We start from the raw sequence: 15,289 nt of genomic DNA, 5'->3' as shown, positions 1-15,289 counted from the left end.
GTCTACAAGAAGGGTCAGAGCTGTCTCTATTTCCTGAGGAGACTGAGGTCCTTTAACATCTGTCGGATGATGCTGAGGATGTTCTATGAGTCTGGGATGGCCCGTGCTATCATGTTTGCTGTTGTGTGCTGGGGCAGCAGGCTGAGGATAGCAGACACCAACAAAATCAACAAACTCATTCGTAAGGCCAGTGATGTTGTGGGGGTGGAACTGGACTCTCTGACAGTGGTGTTTGAAAAGAGGATGCTGTCCAAGTTGCATGCCATCTTGGACAATGACTCCCATCCACTCCATAATGTACTGGTTAGGCACAGGAGTACATTCAGCCAGAGACTCATTCCACCGAGATCTAACACTGAGAGTCATAGGAAGTCATTCCTACCTGTGGCCATCAAACTTTATATCTCCTCCCTCGGAGTGTCAGACACCCAGAGCCAATAGGCTGGTCCTGGACTTATTTCCACTTGTCATAATTAACTTATTATTATTAATTATTTATGGTTTTATATTGCTATATTTCTTCACTATTCTTGGTTGGTGACACTGTAACGAAACCCAATTTCCCTCGTGATCAAAAGTATGTCTGTCTGTCTGCCCGTTTTTGACTATTATTAATAAATCCTTTCCTGTACCCTCCTCCACATCACATACAGTGAAATATTCAAATTAATGTTTTAACTTATATTAATGAGATCTTAAAAGCATTTTTATCTGACTTACTGTGAAATGTTATGTAATAAAGCTTCTGTGACACAGTTTAGAATATTTGTTCAGATAATAAAATACAGAAGAACATGCTTCTGAATTTTTTTTCCCACATTTCAAATATCTTTCACTTTTTCTAAGTGACTTCTTTAGAAAGCTTTGTTTGCTGGTGTTCACTGACAACACAAACAGCCATTTGTAGATAACATCAGAACTTCTAAAACATTTCCATTGACTTGTATTTGTGCACATTGTTGGTCCAGAAAACAAAGCCGAAGAAGTAATTCATGCTGAAAGCTGAATAGTGTACAATATTTAATTTATTCAGCTGAATTGGAAAATTCTCCCATCTCTCATACTGTTCAAGATACAGGTAATATGGAGAGCAGAAGACATGGATAGAAATTATTGATGCTATTTTATATATAGACATCTATCTGCATTGCACAGATATTTAAACATTTTGTTCTAATATTGTTAAGGGCTAAATTGCATTATGACCTTTCATATAGCTACTCTGTCCCCAACTAAGACTTTCAAATGAAAGTGTTCAGGCTAAAAATGCCAGGGAAAATGTGCACATAGCTATCTTGGTTAAAGTCTTGAACTTGCATGTTGCCTTTTTTAATGGCTGTTAACAACATAAAGTTCAAAATAAATCTATCATCAAGGTACATATATATTACCATATACAACTTTGAGATTGATTTTCTTGCGGGCATACTCAATAAGTCCAATAACCACAATGGATTCAATGAAAGACTGTACCAACTGGGTGTTCAACCTGTGTGCAGAAGACAATAAACTGTGCAAATACAAAAAAAAAGAGAAGGAAGGAAGGTAAAATAGAGCTAGAAGAATATAAAACAGAGCAGCAAGATACAATACAAAATGAATGAATATGGAATATATATGCATCTGGGATATCAACAAGCAAAGAAAATAGATCAAACTGAGATAAATGGAAAACTTTCAACAGAATTTACTTCAAGGCTTAAGAAACTCTGCCATACAGAGCTCAATAATTAAAATATACTAAACGCAATGAACACTCTTGCTCTACCCATAATAGCATATTCTTTTGGCATAATATCTTGGCCCGAAACAGATCTGGAAAATTTACAAAGATAAATAAGAACTGAGAATGACAAATTTTAGAAAACACGATGTACACTCCAATGAACTTAGATTAACACTACCTAGGACAGAAGGAGGAAAAGGAGTAACAGACAAAAAACTTACGTAACAGTCAGATAAAATTTCTAAGGATATACTTTCAACAACAAAGCAAGATTCAGCACTCCATGTGAGCATATGCCATTCTAATAAAAAGTACACACCACTAAACTTAAGTGAAAGCACATTCAGAAAAATGAAGAAATTATCAGAGAAAGTTAACCATTGAAAGAGCAGACAAGCCACAATCCGAATAGACTAGATGTCAAAAAGGAAGCGTTGAATGCCTGGCTTAGAGTCGGAGGCCTCTTCCCAGAAACTGAGGGGTTCCTTGTGGCAATATGGGACTGGCTGGTTAATACAAAAAAAATCAAAAATACATAATAAAAGATCAATAAATTAAAAGATCCTGCGGCAGTTTAACCCAATCTAATAACTTAAACAAGCACAATCAAGTGGCAAACATCATACACCAAGGTCTTGTTTTAAAATATAAACTCATAAAAGACACCACATCTTACTTTAAAAGGAAGCCTGATCCAGTTTTAGAGTCAGAGTCCAAATGCAATAAGGCCAAGATCTTGAAGCTTATTGATTAGTTTGAGGATTGATAGTATTGAATGCTAAGCTGTAGTCAATAAAGAGCATCTTGATGTTTTCTGTCCAGATATTCCAGGGTCGAATGAAGAGCCAATGAGATGGCATCTATTGTGGACCTGTTGTGCCAGTAGGCAAATTGGAGCAGATTGAAGTCGCTTCTCAGGTAGGAATTAATATGTTTAATCACCAACCTCTCAAAACATTTCATCACTGTGGGTGTACTGGAAGTGTTACTGGATGATAGTCATTGGGGCAGGTTACCATGTCTTTCTTAGGCACTGGTATAATTGAAACCTGCTTGAAGTGAGTGAGTACCTCAGACTGCTGAAGTATAGAATGGGAAAGCATGATGAAAAATACTGTAGTACACAACAGTTACAAAGTGACATTAGAATTCTGAACATCTAAAGGAGCTGAATATGATAAACCACACAAAAGCAGCCCCCCCCACCCCAAACCCCTCATTATCACCATCTTGCTCTCACCTCCCCAAACTTCCCTGCAACTTGAGGATAGCTTGTTTTCTCACCAATTTTGTTCTTATGAAGAATTTTTGACTTGAAGTTGAGATGCTGATACTAAGTTTCTTCTCTATTCTTGTATTTAAATTTCAGTATTTCAACATCAGCAGTGTTTTGATATTCAGAACTGCTTCCAAAGAACAAATGATAAAGGCCCAAATTTTGGAATCAATGGCAAGCGATCAGACTAGCTTTCTTTCTATGGAATTCTCTGCCTGGTCTCTTAGTTATTTATTTGGTGGAATTACGGTTTACCAATCCACCTTTGTAATTGGAGTAGGCAGCTAACACAGGTAAGTAGAGCTGAAATGGGCCACCAAGCCTCTCAAGCCTGTCTTGCCATTCATTAAGATCATTATTAAATTATCCTCTTTTCATAATCCTCAGTTCTTTGATCTTTCAATTTTTGTTTCTATTTCCACTTTAATTATACCTAATGCTTTGATTCCACCATCCCTAGGAATAGAGATTCACTACCCTTTAAGAGAAATATCTTTGCATGTCATTTTAAATGTCCAACCCTGTATCTTGATGCTGAATTCTTTTGTTTGCAGCTGCCCACTAGTGAGAACATTTCAACATCGACAACATCACGGCTCCTTACAATTTTATATGCTTGAATAAGGTCATTCCTTATTTTCCTAAGAGCCAAAAAATGTGGACACTAACTTTTTAGCTTCTCTTGATAGACTAACACTCTCATAGCAGGAACTAGACTGGTAATTCAGTGATGCAAGGCATTGTTTGAGCCAGACCATATCTGCCATGGTGATTGTATTGATAATCCCATCAAAACTGATATGGCTGCACATTTGCCAACACCTAAATGAAAAGTGATTAGAAAAACTCTACTAAGGCAGATCAAGAGAGGGTAGGCTCTTTTCCATGCCAATGATGAAGAAGGTACTCCTGCATTTCAGTGCTGGTTGTCATAATAAGCGTTGTCAATGTCAGAAACCAAGTCTGGAGGAGAGACAGAGTCCATTGTAGAGATGATGACCAGAGTTTATATTCATAAGAATTCCAACAGAATATTGATGACTCAGCTGAGTGACACTGCGAGACGTAACATCCTCAAATGTAGGACCCTGCGATCACAGCTAACCAGACATCCACTTAAATACAATTAACGCAGAATCCACAAATCTATCAAAGTGAACTTAACAAATTTATACAGAAAGCACAAGGAGACTGCATTACAAAGAGCGAGTCACCTTCTGAAAAACACAAGGAACTCTAAGCAATTAATGACTCTAGAAAAACAACAATTAACCAGTTTGGTGCTCTAGAAATCATGGAGCCCAAACCACGCCAACTCCTCGCTTTGTCCTGAAGAGCTTGTTACAGCTGGTGTCACACTCCCCATCTTGCTTCAATGGCAATGTCAGGAGAAGCAGCCAAATGTTGTGGTAGGAAGCTGAGCATTTGAGGTAGATTAACATGTCTTGCTCAGAAACACTCAAACAAAGTAAAGACTTCACAAAGCCCCAGCATAATGCCAAACATCATCTGGGGTGACAATAGACAACACTGTTTATTTTTGTAGCTTATAGTAATTTATATCTTACATTGGACTGTACCACGTAACATCAAATTTCACAGCCTATAACAGTGATAACAAACCTGATTCTGATTAGGATAAACCACATGCATGCTGTACTTCAGCTTGCAATGGGAAATGTTTACTTGAAAATGGAAAATTAAACAGTGCTTTGGTAACCCTTAGAATAGGATAGCAACAGCAACGGTATGCTGCAACCTTCCCCATACTTAATTAGCACATCCTTAAAGAATCATACTTGAACATCATACATCCATTATTAAACTAGTTTTCAAGATGTAGTTTTGGTTAAAAGGTAGGATATGGCCTTTTGATTTTTATAGCAGACGACTTATGTTTATGACAACAGGGGGACTGATGGAGTGAGCTTTCGTAACCAGTCAGAATACAGAATGCATTCTGACATGCAGTATAAAGAATGTTGTCTCAGTTGGAATTACTATGTTAAAGCTGACAGAAAACACAATAGAGAGGAAGAAAATGATTAAGATATTGAAAACAGAAAACAATATAAAGCAAATTGTTTTAATTCTTTAAAATCAATCATAACTAAAATGCTTATAAAATATTACAGTACACACCTCTGCAATATTAAAATTCAATGCCAACGATGTAACTTGGATGCAATTGAAGTGCAGAAAACTACACCCAACCTTCTCTAGTCATACATTGTAGGATTCTTTAATGGATGTTCTAGTGCAGTGTCATTTCTGGAAGAACACTTCACAGACCAGTTTCCTAATTTCCATCAGTAATAGTGCGGGCTTAGATGAAGCAGTCCTATTTACTTCATATTTATAGTGATGCCAATAAACACAATAATAATTAGGCAATTGCTTGATTATAAAAGGGAAATTCTGAATTTAATCATGATTGCTGTAAAGAAAACATTTTAGCAACAATGTGGTGGTGTTGGTGGGGGTGGGGAGGGTCAGTAACACTGCCTGGAGACTGTGCAGCAGCGTTTAAGCAATAAGCAATGGTTACCAGAGCAACACACAAAATGCTGGAGGAATTCAGCAGGCCAGGAAGCATCTATGGAAAAATGTACAGTTGACGTTTCAGGCCAAGACCCTTCAGCAGGACTGGGCGAAAAAAGATGAGGAGTAGATTTAAAAGGTGAAGGAGGGGAGAGAGAAACACAAAGTGATAGGTGAAATTGGGGGGAGGGATAAAGTAAAGAGCTGGGAAGTTGATTGGTGAAAGAGATACAGGGCTGGAGAAGAGGGAGTCTGATAGGAGAGAACAGAAGGCCATGGAAGAAAGAAAAAAAGGGGGGGGGGGAAAAGGAGCACCAGAGGGAGGCTATAGACTGGCAAGCAGATAAGGTGAGAGAGGGAAAAGGAGATGGGGAATGAAGTGGTGGGGGACATTACTGGAAGTTCGAGAAGTCAATGTTCATGCCATCAGGTTGGAGGCTACCCAGATAGGATATAAGGTGTTGTTCCTCCAACCTGAGTGCGGCCTCTTCGCAACAGTGGAGGAGGCTGTGGATTGACACATTGGAATGGGAAGTGGAATAAAAATGGGCGGCCACTGGGAGATCTTGCTTCTCCTGGCCCGAAATATCGACTGTACTTTTTCTCCCATAGATGCTGCCTGGCCTGCTGAATTCCTCTAGCATTTTGTGCGTGTTGCATGGATTTCCAACATCTGCAGATTTTCTCTTGTCTGTGATGCTTCCTATGCGGCATGGCTTTCTCCTGAGAATCTGTGGCATGTCAGAGCAGGTCAAGCAATAGCGTCCCTGAAGATTTTAACAAGATTGAAGAACCCTTATAGGGCTAACACAGTTTAATTTATACATTTTAGCTTAGACAATTTATTTAAAGTTCAGTTCTATTCCATGAAGCATTACAGTAGGACTTTTAAGGTGTACCATAGAAATGATACTGCTCTCAACTTTATGCATGGATTACCAGATTGACCTCTCTATTGAGCGGTAAATTTTTCTGGTAGCTATGAAGTATGATTTGAGATTGCACATCAAAGAAAACTGTAAAGGGTTTGACTCATCACAAGGCCCAGGCACTCTTGCAAAGAACACAACACGGGGATTGCGGAGGACAAGGGAAAAAGTATCAGTTGTAAAAAAAAAGATCTGGCAAGCCAGTATTAATGTCTGAGCTGAGTTTCATCTGACATAATGAACAAAGTTATCCAAGCACAAGGGAATGAGGTGCCTTAACTGTCACAACAGCCTCAGAACTGATCTAACTTCATGATCATGGAGAGAAAAAAAGATTGGAAAAGAATCATTCCTTCTAACCATGGATAGTTTAACATAAAACTAATTGCATTTATCATGCAATTCAAAGTTTACTTGCACAAGAATCACCAATGTTGTGGGGATACAAGACATCAGATACTGGGACATGGAGCAAAAGAGAGTTGCTGTTGGACTTCAGGTCAGCTAACATCTGTAAATAGTTAGCATAGCCAATGTTATCTTTATTTAGTATGATCTGTGGACAATTAATTTACAAGCATCACAAACTTCAGTCAAATGCTTTAAAGTAGTTCTGTTATGTCGAAGATCTATCCTGGGCATAACATATTGATGCAATTACAAAGAAGACACAGTGGCAGCTATATTTCATTAAGTGTTTGAATAGATTGCTATGTCCCAAATTTCTACAGATATATTGTGGAGAGCATACAAAGTGGTTGCTTCATCATCTGGCATGGAGGGGCCATTGCATAGGATCAGAAGAAGCTGCAGAAGGGCGCAAATTCAGTCAACTCCATTGTGGGCATTAGCATCCCCAGCATCAAGGACATCTTCAAAACATAAATAATTGTATTTTTCATATCTTTATTGAACAATTTGTTTAATCATTCACAGTCCAGGCTGGAAGAAGTATGCAAACCCTTGCATTTATTAACTGGTAGAATCTCCTTTAGCAGCAATAACCTCCTCCAAATGTTTCCTGGAGCTGCTGATCACAACAGTGAGGAGGCCTTTTAGACCATTCCTCCATTCAATACTGTTTCAGTTCATCAACAGTTTTGGGATACCCTTGCATGAACTGCCCTTTTCAGGTCATGCTGCAACATCTCAATTGGGCTAAGGTCTGGACTCCGACTTGGTCATGCCAAAACACACATTTTCTTCTTTTTAAACCATTCTGATGCTGATTTGTTCTTGTGTTTGGGATCATTGTCTTGTTGAATCATCCAACTTCTATTAAGCTTCAGGTGACGGAATGCTACCCTGACATTCTCCTGTACAATTTTGTCCAGATACAATTTTGAATTCATGGTTCCAAAAGCATCTTGGAACATCCAGGCAGTCTTTCACAAAGTTGAGACATGCAGCAATTTTATTTTGGAGAACAGTGGTTTCCTGCATGGTGTCCTTCCATGAACTATATTCTTGTCCAGTGTTTTTCTTATAGTGGACATACGAACAGAGACTTTAGCAAGTTCTAGCAATGTCTGCAGGCTTTTGTTGTTACCTTGGGATTCTTTCTTGCCTCCGGCAGCATTGCGCATTGTGTTCTTGGTGTGACCTTTGCAGGACCTAGGTAGAAGAGCAGCAGTACAGAATTAACTCTGATTGTAGATAATTTCTCTTACTGTGGGCTGATGAACAGTCAGGTGTTTAGAAATGCTCTTATAGTCTTTTCCAGCTTCATACATCTCTACAATTCTTCTTCTAAGATTCACTGAAAGTTGTTTTGATCAAGGCATGGTGGAAATAAGCAGATCTTTCTTGAGAAGAACAGGCTCTGTCAGTAACCTGATATTGTGCGTCTAATATATTTTTTTTCTCAGGGCAGGGCACCTCTACAGCCCATACCTCCAATCTCATCTCAACGGTTGGAACACCTGACTCCAAATGACTTTTGTAGAATGCATTACCTCAGAGGTTCACATACTTCTTTGAACCTGTGATTGTTTAAATGGGGTACTCAGTATTGACAAGAAGTACAATTGCTTTTGTGTTATTAGCTTAGGCAGAATGCATTTGTCTATTATTGTGACTTAAATGAAGATCAGACCACATTTTAAGAGTAATTAATGCAGAAAACCAGGTAATTGCAAAGGGTTCACAAACATTTTCTTGCAACTATATATTGTTATGCTCTGTGGGCTTTGACTGAAGAAAAGTTGGCTGGAGCTGCCTAGCACTGTCATGCAAGGGTGTTTATTCTGTGCATCAAAAAATTTAACTTACAGAAATTAGCAAAAATAACAAAAAGAAAACTGCCAATATTTACAAAAAGATAGTGACCACAAAACTGAACAAATAGCTCCATTCTTTTATGTGTTCCCTCTCTCTCTCTCTCTTCCCCCCCCCCCCCCCACCTCTGCTACTGACAGCAAACTGCCCTGTTCTTTTATGCACCATGACATACCCATCTTTAATTACCAACAGGGCTACCTTAAGCTCCACATGAATCAGAATTTGATGCACCGCACAATGTAGTTAAAAATCATATTATAAGATAAACAGATATTACAAGATATTTCTATTGAATACAGTATATAAACAACTTATACAGATTTACACATCCCTATAACGAAAGAAATGGAATGCTCCAACCATGTTTGGTGGGAAAGGCACAATAAAGCCAACCCATCATAAGAAAATACAAGAGAAAGACACTGAAGTGCCTACACTTAGCATATCAACAGCAGAATGACGTGTGTGTGTGTGTGTGTGTGTGTGTGTGTGTGTGTGTGGTATTTGCTCACAGGGTGTGTGTGAAGTGTCTAGTGCAGTAGTGTAGTGGTGCTTGTAGTTAGTGCATGTTGCACGTGGCATGCTGTATGCTGCATAGTGCTCTCTGCTTACAGCTATTGCTGCTGGCTAGCCTTCTCAGCAGAGGGTGAAAAGAGGAGCCAAGTGTGTAAGCCTCCTCCTGCCAGTACAGAGCCTCTCCACCACCAAGACTCCTGCAGTTCCTCCTTGGGGCCACACGAAGAAACTGGGTATCTTACGGTCCCAGGCTAAACTACAGGGGATCTCAGAGCAGCAGTGGACCCCAGAGACGTGGCGTGGCCCTGGCGCACGTCAACCACTGTCCCAGCTGTGGGTAAATAGCCCCACTGCCTTGTGGTAAGTCTGTTGAGATAAGGCTAAGGGAGCACATCCCGACAGAAATGCAATGTGCTGGCGGCGCACAATAGGCGGGCCTTTACAGACCAAGGACCCAGCAGCCTCCTGCAGCCAAGATGAGGGACAGGTTGTTCTGGGTTCACCCTTGCCACCGGGATTTACCTCATCATGGTGAAGATAGTGCTACTGGGGATGGTGCACCCCCTGTGGCACTTTAATATCTTTCTTGCGCAGGTCTCCACCTCTGACCACAGTGAATAATACCTGGACCTTACATATGGTTGAAGTCTGAGCAGGTATGAATAGACTGGGAGCTCGTAGTCAGAACCCTGCATGGCAGCAGCACAGGGTATTTGGTCGCTAGCAGCTGGGACTGAGTGGCAGCTGTTTTTGGCAGACCCCTGTGCGACTGAGCAGTCCTATTTAGGGACCTCACTGCTCACCCCAATTGGGGAAGGGCCTAGAAAAGGTGGCCTAAAATTGCCCATTCAATCACTCACCTGGATAGGTTACCATGCCTATCAGGCTATTCCACTACTGCAGTCGAAATAAGAAACAACATGGCAACATGGAATGTAAGGACTCTCCTGGATTCGTATGGCATTTCTGACAGACCTCACCGGAGAACAGCCTTGATCGCTGCTGAGCTGAGATGCTACAGCGTCGACATTGCTGCCCTGAGTGAGACCAGGCTCCTGGATGAAGGCTCTTTAACAGAGGAAGGGATGGGTTACACCTTCTTCTGGAAAGGTTTCCCTCCAGGTGGACAACATCTCCACAGAGTAGGATTGGCCATCAAGAACACCTTTCTACCAAGTCTCACAGAAATACCTGTTGGCATTCGTGAAAGACTAATGACCCTCTGTATCCCCCGGCAAAGAAATGTCATGCCACGCTTCTCAGTGTCTATGCACCAACTTTGCCATCTGAGAATGAGGCCAAGGAATGCTTTTATCATACATTGGATGAAGCTCTTTGCCGGATCCCTACGAATGATAAGATCCTTTTGCTTGGGGACTTCAAAGCTAGGGCGGGACAGAACAACAGGATATGGAGTGATGGTATTGGAAAGGTCAATGCAAATGGCATGAGGCTACTTACTCTTTGCTCTGAGCATAACCTTACCATAACCAACACCATCTTCCAGCAGAAGGCAAAATATAAGACCTTGTGGATGCACCCTTGCTCTAAACATTGGCACATGATCGACTTCATCACTGTGAGATGAAGTGACATCAAGGATGTTCTCAACAATCGTGCCATGAGAGGTGCAGAGTGCTGGACTGACCATCGTATGATTGTAGCCAAGCTCCATATAAAAGTGCATCCCCCCTTGTGGCTGCAAAAACCCAATAAAAAGCGGCTAAATTGCAACTGCCTGAGAAACACAGAAGCAAGAAGTGAGTTTCGACGCATCCTAGCTGAGAAAATAAGGGAGCTGGAACCTTGTCTGAGCTCAGAAAATACCATGGAACAATAGTGGACCTATATCAGCTCTGCGCTCTATGAGGCAGCAGCCCAATCCATTGGCCATAAGAGCAGAAACCACCAAAACTGGTTTGACGATAACTCAGATACCATCCACAACTTGCTTAAGGACATGCACAAAGCACACTGGGCAACTTTATATAACCCTTCATCCATCAGCATCAGGCAGCATTGGCAGGCAGCTTGGAGGAAAGTGCAACAGGCAACATGGGCCATACAAAATGAGTGGTGGACTGAAAAGGCACATGAAATCCAGTCCTTTGCCAATAATAATGACATGCATAATTTTTACAATGCTGTCAAAACCATCTACGGCCCAATAAATCGATGCGTTACTCCCCTGAAAACAGCAGATGGTCAAACACTTCTGAAGAATCAGAATACCATTCTGCTGAGGTGGGCTGAGCATTTTAACACCATGCTTAATCAGGATTCTGACGCGGACCCATCCTGGATGAATTGCCTGAACCTCCTTTCTATGACCTCAGTCTATCACCAACCTTCCAGGAGGTTCTATCAGCTGTCCATTCCCTTAAGAAAAATAAGTCCCCTGGCACTGTCAATATCCCTGCTGAGTTACTGAAGAACAGAGAGTACATGTGTATGTGCACCCTCGACCCTCACCAAGGCTTGGACTGATGAGAACATCCTACAGCAATGGAGAAATGCAAGCATCATTGTAATTTTAACAACAAGGGTGACAAGGCCATCTGCGGCAATAGTAGGGGCATATCACTCCTTTCTGTTGCTGGAAAGGTCCTGGCTAAGGTGATGCTTCAGAGGCTCATCAGCAACATCACCGAGTCAATGCTGCCTGAATCGCAGTGTGGATTTAGGAAGAACAGGAGCACGATTGACATGATCTTCACAGCCCGGCAGCTTCAGGAAAAGTGCCAGGAGCAACATCAAGATCCATTTATGGCCTTTGTCAAACTCTCCAAAGCATCGACACTGTGCAAAGACAGCTCCTATGGGATGTTCTCCTCCGGTTTGGCTGTCTCAATAAACTTGTTAACATCCTCCGCCAGTTCCATGATGGGATGACTGCTCAGGTGACCATAGGAAGACAAGAGCCGAGCCCTTCCTTGTACACACAGGAGTGAGGCAGGGGTGTGTGCTAGTGCCAGTGCTCTTTAACATCTTCCTCTTGTGTGTTACCAAGCTTCTCCACGACGAGATTAAGGATAGCAATAGTGTGGCAGTGGATGTCAAATTAGATGGCAACCTCTTTAACATCAGAAGGCTCCACGCAACCATAGAGAACGGGTCCTGGAGCTGCAGTATGCAGATGACTGTGCTCTTGTGGCCCATACTCTGGAGGATCTTCAGACTGTCCTTGTTGTGGCAGTGAGAGCGTACAGCAGGATGGGGCTGACTGTCAATACCACCAAGACAGAAGTGATTTGCCAATGGAGTACTGGTGTCCCACCCACCCTACCTGCCGTCACTGTGGTGATGAAAAGCTGTCAGTATTGCCACCTTTCAAATACCTGGGGAGCATTCTCTCTGAGGATAGCGGCATTGACAACAACACCCAGAGCCGCATTAAACAGGCATCAGCTGCCTTTGAGAGACTTTGGCGTAGAGTCTTTCAGAAAAGGAGCCTTTGTCCCTCCACAAAGGTCACTGTATACCAAGCGGTCTGTGTCACCACCCTCCTTTATAGCTGTGAAGCTTGGGTAACCTACAGCCATCACATCAAGTCCTTGGAGCACTTCCACATAAGCTGCCTACAGCACATCCTGGGAATTACTTGGAGTGTGCGGGTGCCTCACACTGAACTACTAGTAAAGACCAACTGCAGAAGTATTGAGGCCATGATCACCCGTGTCAGCTGTAGTGGCTGGGGCAAGTGATAAGGATGACCCCATGTCGGCTACCCCGCAGAGTGTTACGTGGCCAGCTACATCATGGTCGACGCTCAGCTGGAGGGCCAAAGAAGCGCTACAAGGATCAGATGAAGAATGCTTTAAGGAAGTGCAAGATCAGACCCGAGGACCAGGAGGATGTTGCAGCTGACCGTAACACTTGGCAACAGCCAACTGTACAGTCATCAAAGATCTCACGGTTAAAGGAGTGGACGTCGTCATTGGATTCCGATGGACAACTGAAGTACGTATGTATGTTTACCAAGTGCTCTCTGTCACATTACCACCCTTCTCTCCTGCAGTGATGCTGTTCAGCAGCCAAGATAGGTAGTCTTCAGAAACATTTCCTTTCCCTGCTTTATGGTGAACACAGAATTCAAAGAGCTGGAGCTCCAGATACCATCATGTTACTCTGCCATTACAATCTTTCATTGTTTGAATCCATGTCAACACTCTGTGGTCTGTGTAAAGGTCAAACTTCCTGCCAAGGAGGTAGTACCAGAGTCTGTCAAGAACTCACTTAATAGCCAAACACTCCTTTTTATTGGCAGAATACTTGGTTTCACCTGGGAGAAGTTTTCAGCTCAGGTAAAGGACAGGTTGCTCTTCTCCAGGCACTCCTTGTGCTAGCATTACTCCAATGCCTATTTCTGAGGCATCCACCTAGACAAGGAACCATTTGTTAAAGTCTGGGCTATAAAGAACAGGTTAAGATCACACGTGAGCTTTAAGGGCTTAAAAAGCTTTCCCATACTGTTATGTGGTTGGCAACAATGAATGTAGAATTGAGTCAGGTTTTATAAACAAACATAAACATTTATTAAACTCTGCTCAACAAAAGTGAAAAGTAAACAAACAACTAACTTAACCAGAAGTTAACTGCTATACGGCAATTTAACAAACAGCCAAACTCTGGAATAGTTTTTAAAGTGGTAAATTCGAACACATTCTTAAAGTGGTAAATTTGAAAGTCCAAGTGATTTATACAGTCAGTAAGGAGAGACTTCCCTGACAACTGATTTCTTCAAAGACGAGACGTTACTGCTGATCCCAGCCGAGAGATGCCTTGTCCAAAGGATTCACGAGGAAGGAAGTAAAACGGCTTAAAGGAACTGACCTTTTTGCTGGAGGGTGAACACTGCACAAACCTTCCTGATTTTGCAGGGGTTATCTCAGATGCAGGCCACGATTCCTGAACAAAGATTCAATAAGATCGATCACTTACAAAACTGCTGAACGACACCAACTTTACTCAATGCTTTGGGTTCCCATGCTTTGGTAAAGTCTTCACATTCCAATACTAGACTGTAGAGGTAAAACACAGGTGCACCAAACCAGAACTGGCAGCGATTGGCGAAACTGCCGGCACAATGGTTTTGCACCTTACAATAGAAAGTAAAAACTCCACTTTAAAAACGAAACTGCGTTATGAGACAAATACGCAGCAAAACTAACTAACGAACTAACCGCGTGACAACAGCGTTTCCCTTTATATACCTGTTGGAACAGGCCATCATGGGACCTCACACCAGTGGGAAAATTACATCATGTGACCTCACACTGGTGGGAAAATTACATCATAAGACAATTACATCATGCTCACAATATACTCAATTACATCATGATCATAAGATACCCACGGGTTATGTAACAATACTCACTTGACCACATCACTGGGCTGTTTACAAACTTCCCAATCAGTTTAGTCAGTGGTGTGGTTACAGTTGCAAATTGGGAAATGAACCTGTGATATCACCCTACCAGACCCAGGAAGGTCTTCACTTCCTTCTTGGTGTGAGAATGAGGATTGTTGCAGATCACTTGCATTTTGTCCACTCATGCTCGAATCTCCTCAAGTCCCAACTGATAACCAAGGTATTTGGTTTCCCTTTTCACACATCTAATTTTTGTTGTTTGAGGGTGAGACCAGCAGCATGAATATTCCCCAGGACCCTGCACAAAGCTCCAGGTGCTCTGATCATAAAGGGCAGTAGACAACCACATCATCTAGATAGGCTGCACTGCAGTCCTCACACCCTTGTATCACCTGGTCTATCAGCTACTGGAAGGTTACTGGTGCACCATTAAGACCAAAGTGGATCACTGTGAACTGAAGTAGATTCAGGGGTGTGCGAAAGGCAGTGAGGGGTTTTGATTGGTCATCCAAGGGAACCTAACAGTAACCTTTACTAAGGTTCAATAAAATTATGTAGTTTGCCCATCAAATCCTTTCCAGTAGGCAATCAATGCTGGGCATAGGATAAGCATCAAATTTAAAAAATGGCATTCAACTAATGGAAATCAA

General features: G+C 41.8%; 1 protein-coding gene across 2 annotated transcripts in view; it reads right to left on the bottom strand.

Annotated features, from left to right (window-relative positions):
• Positions 1 to 15,289, bottom strand: part of LOC132407514 (F-box only protein 36-like) — a 65,114-nt gene that overhangs the window by 33,252 nt on the left and 16,573 nt on the right. The gene's annotated exons all lie outside the window — the stretch shown is intronic.

Source organism: Hypanus sabinus, chromosome 2, assembly GCF_030144855.1.
Source record: "Hypanus sabinus isolate sHypSab1 chromosome 2, sHypSab1.hap1, whole genome shotgun sequence".
NCBI lineage: Eukaryota > Metazoa > Chordata > Chondrichthyes > Myliobatiformes > Dasyatidae > Hypanus > Hypanus sabinus.
This window is presented reverse-complemented; position numbering and strand designations above follow the sequence as displayed.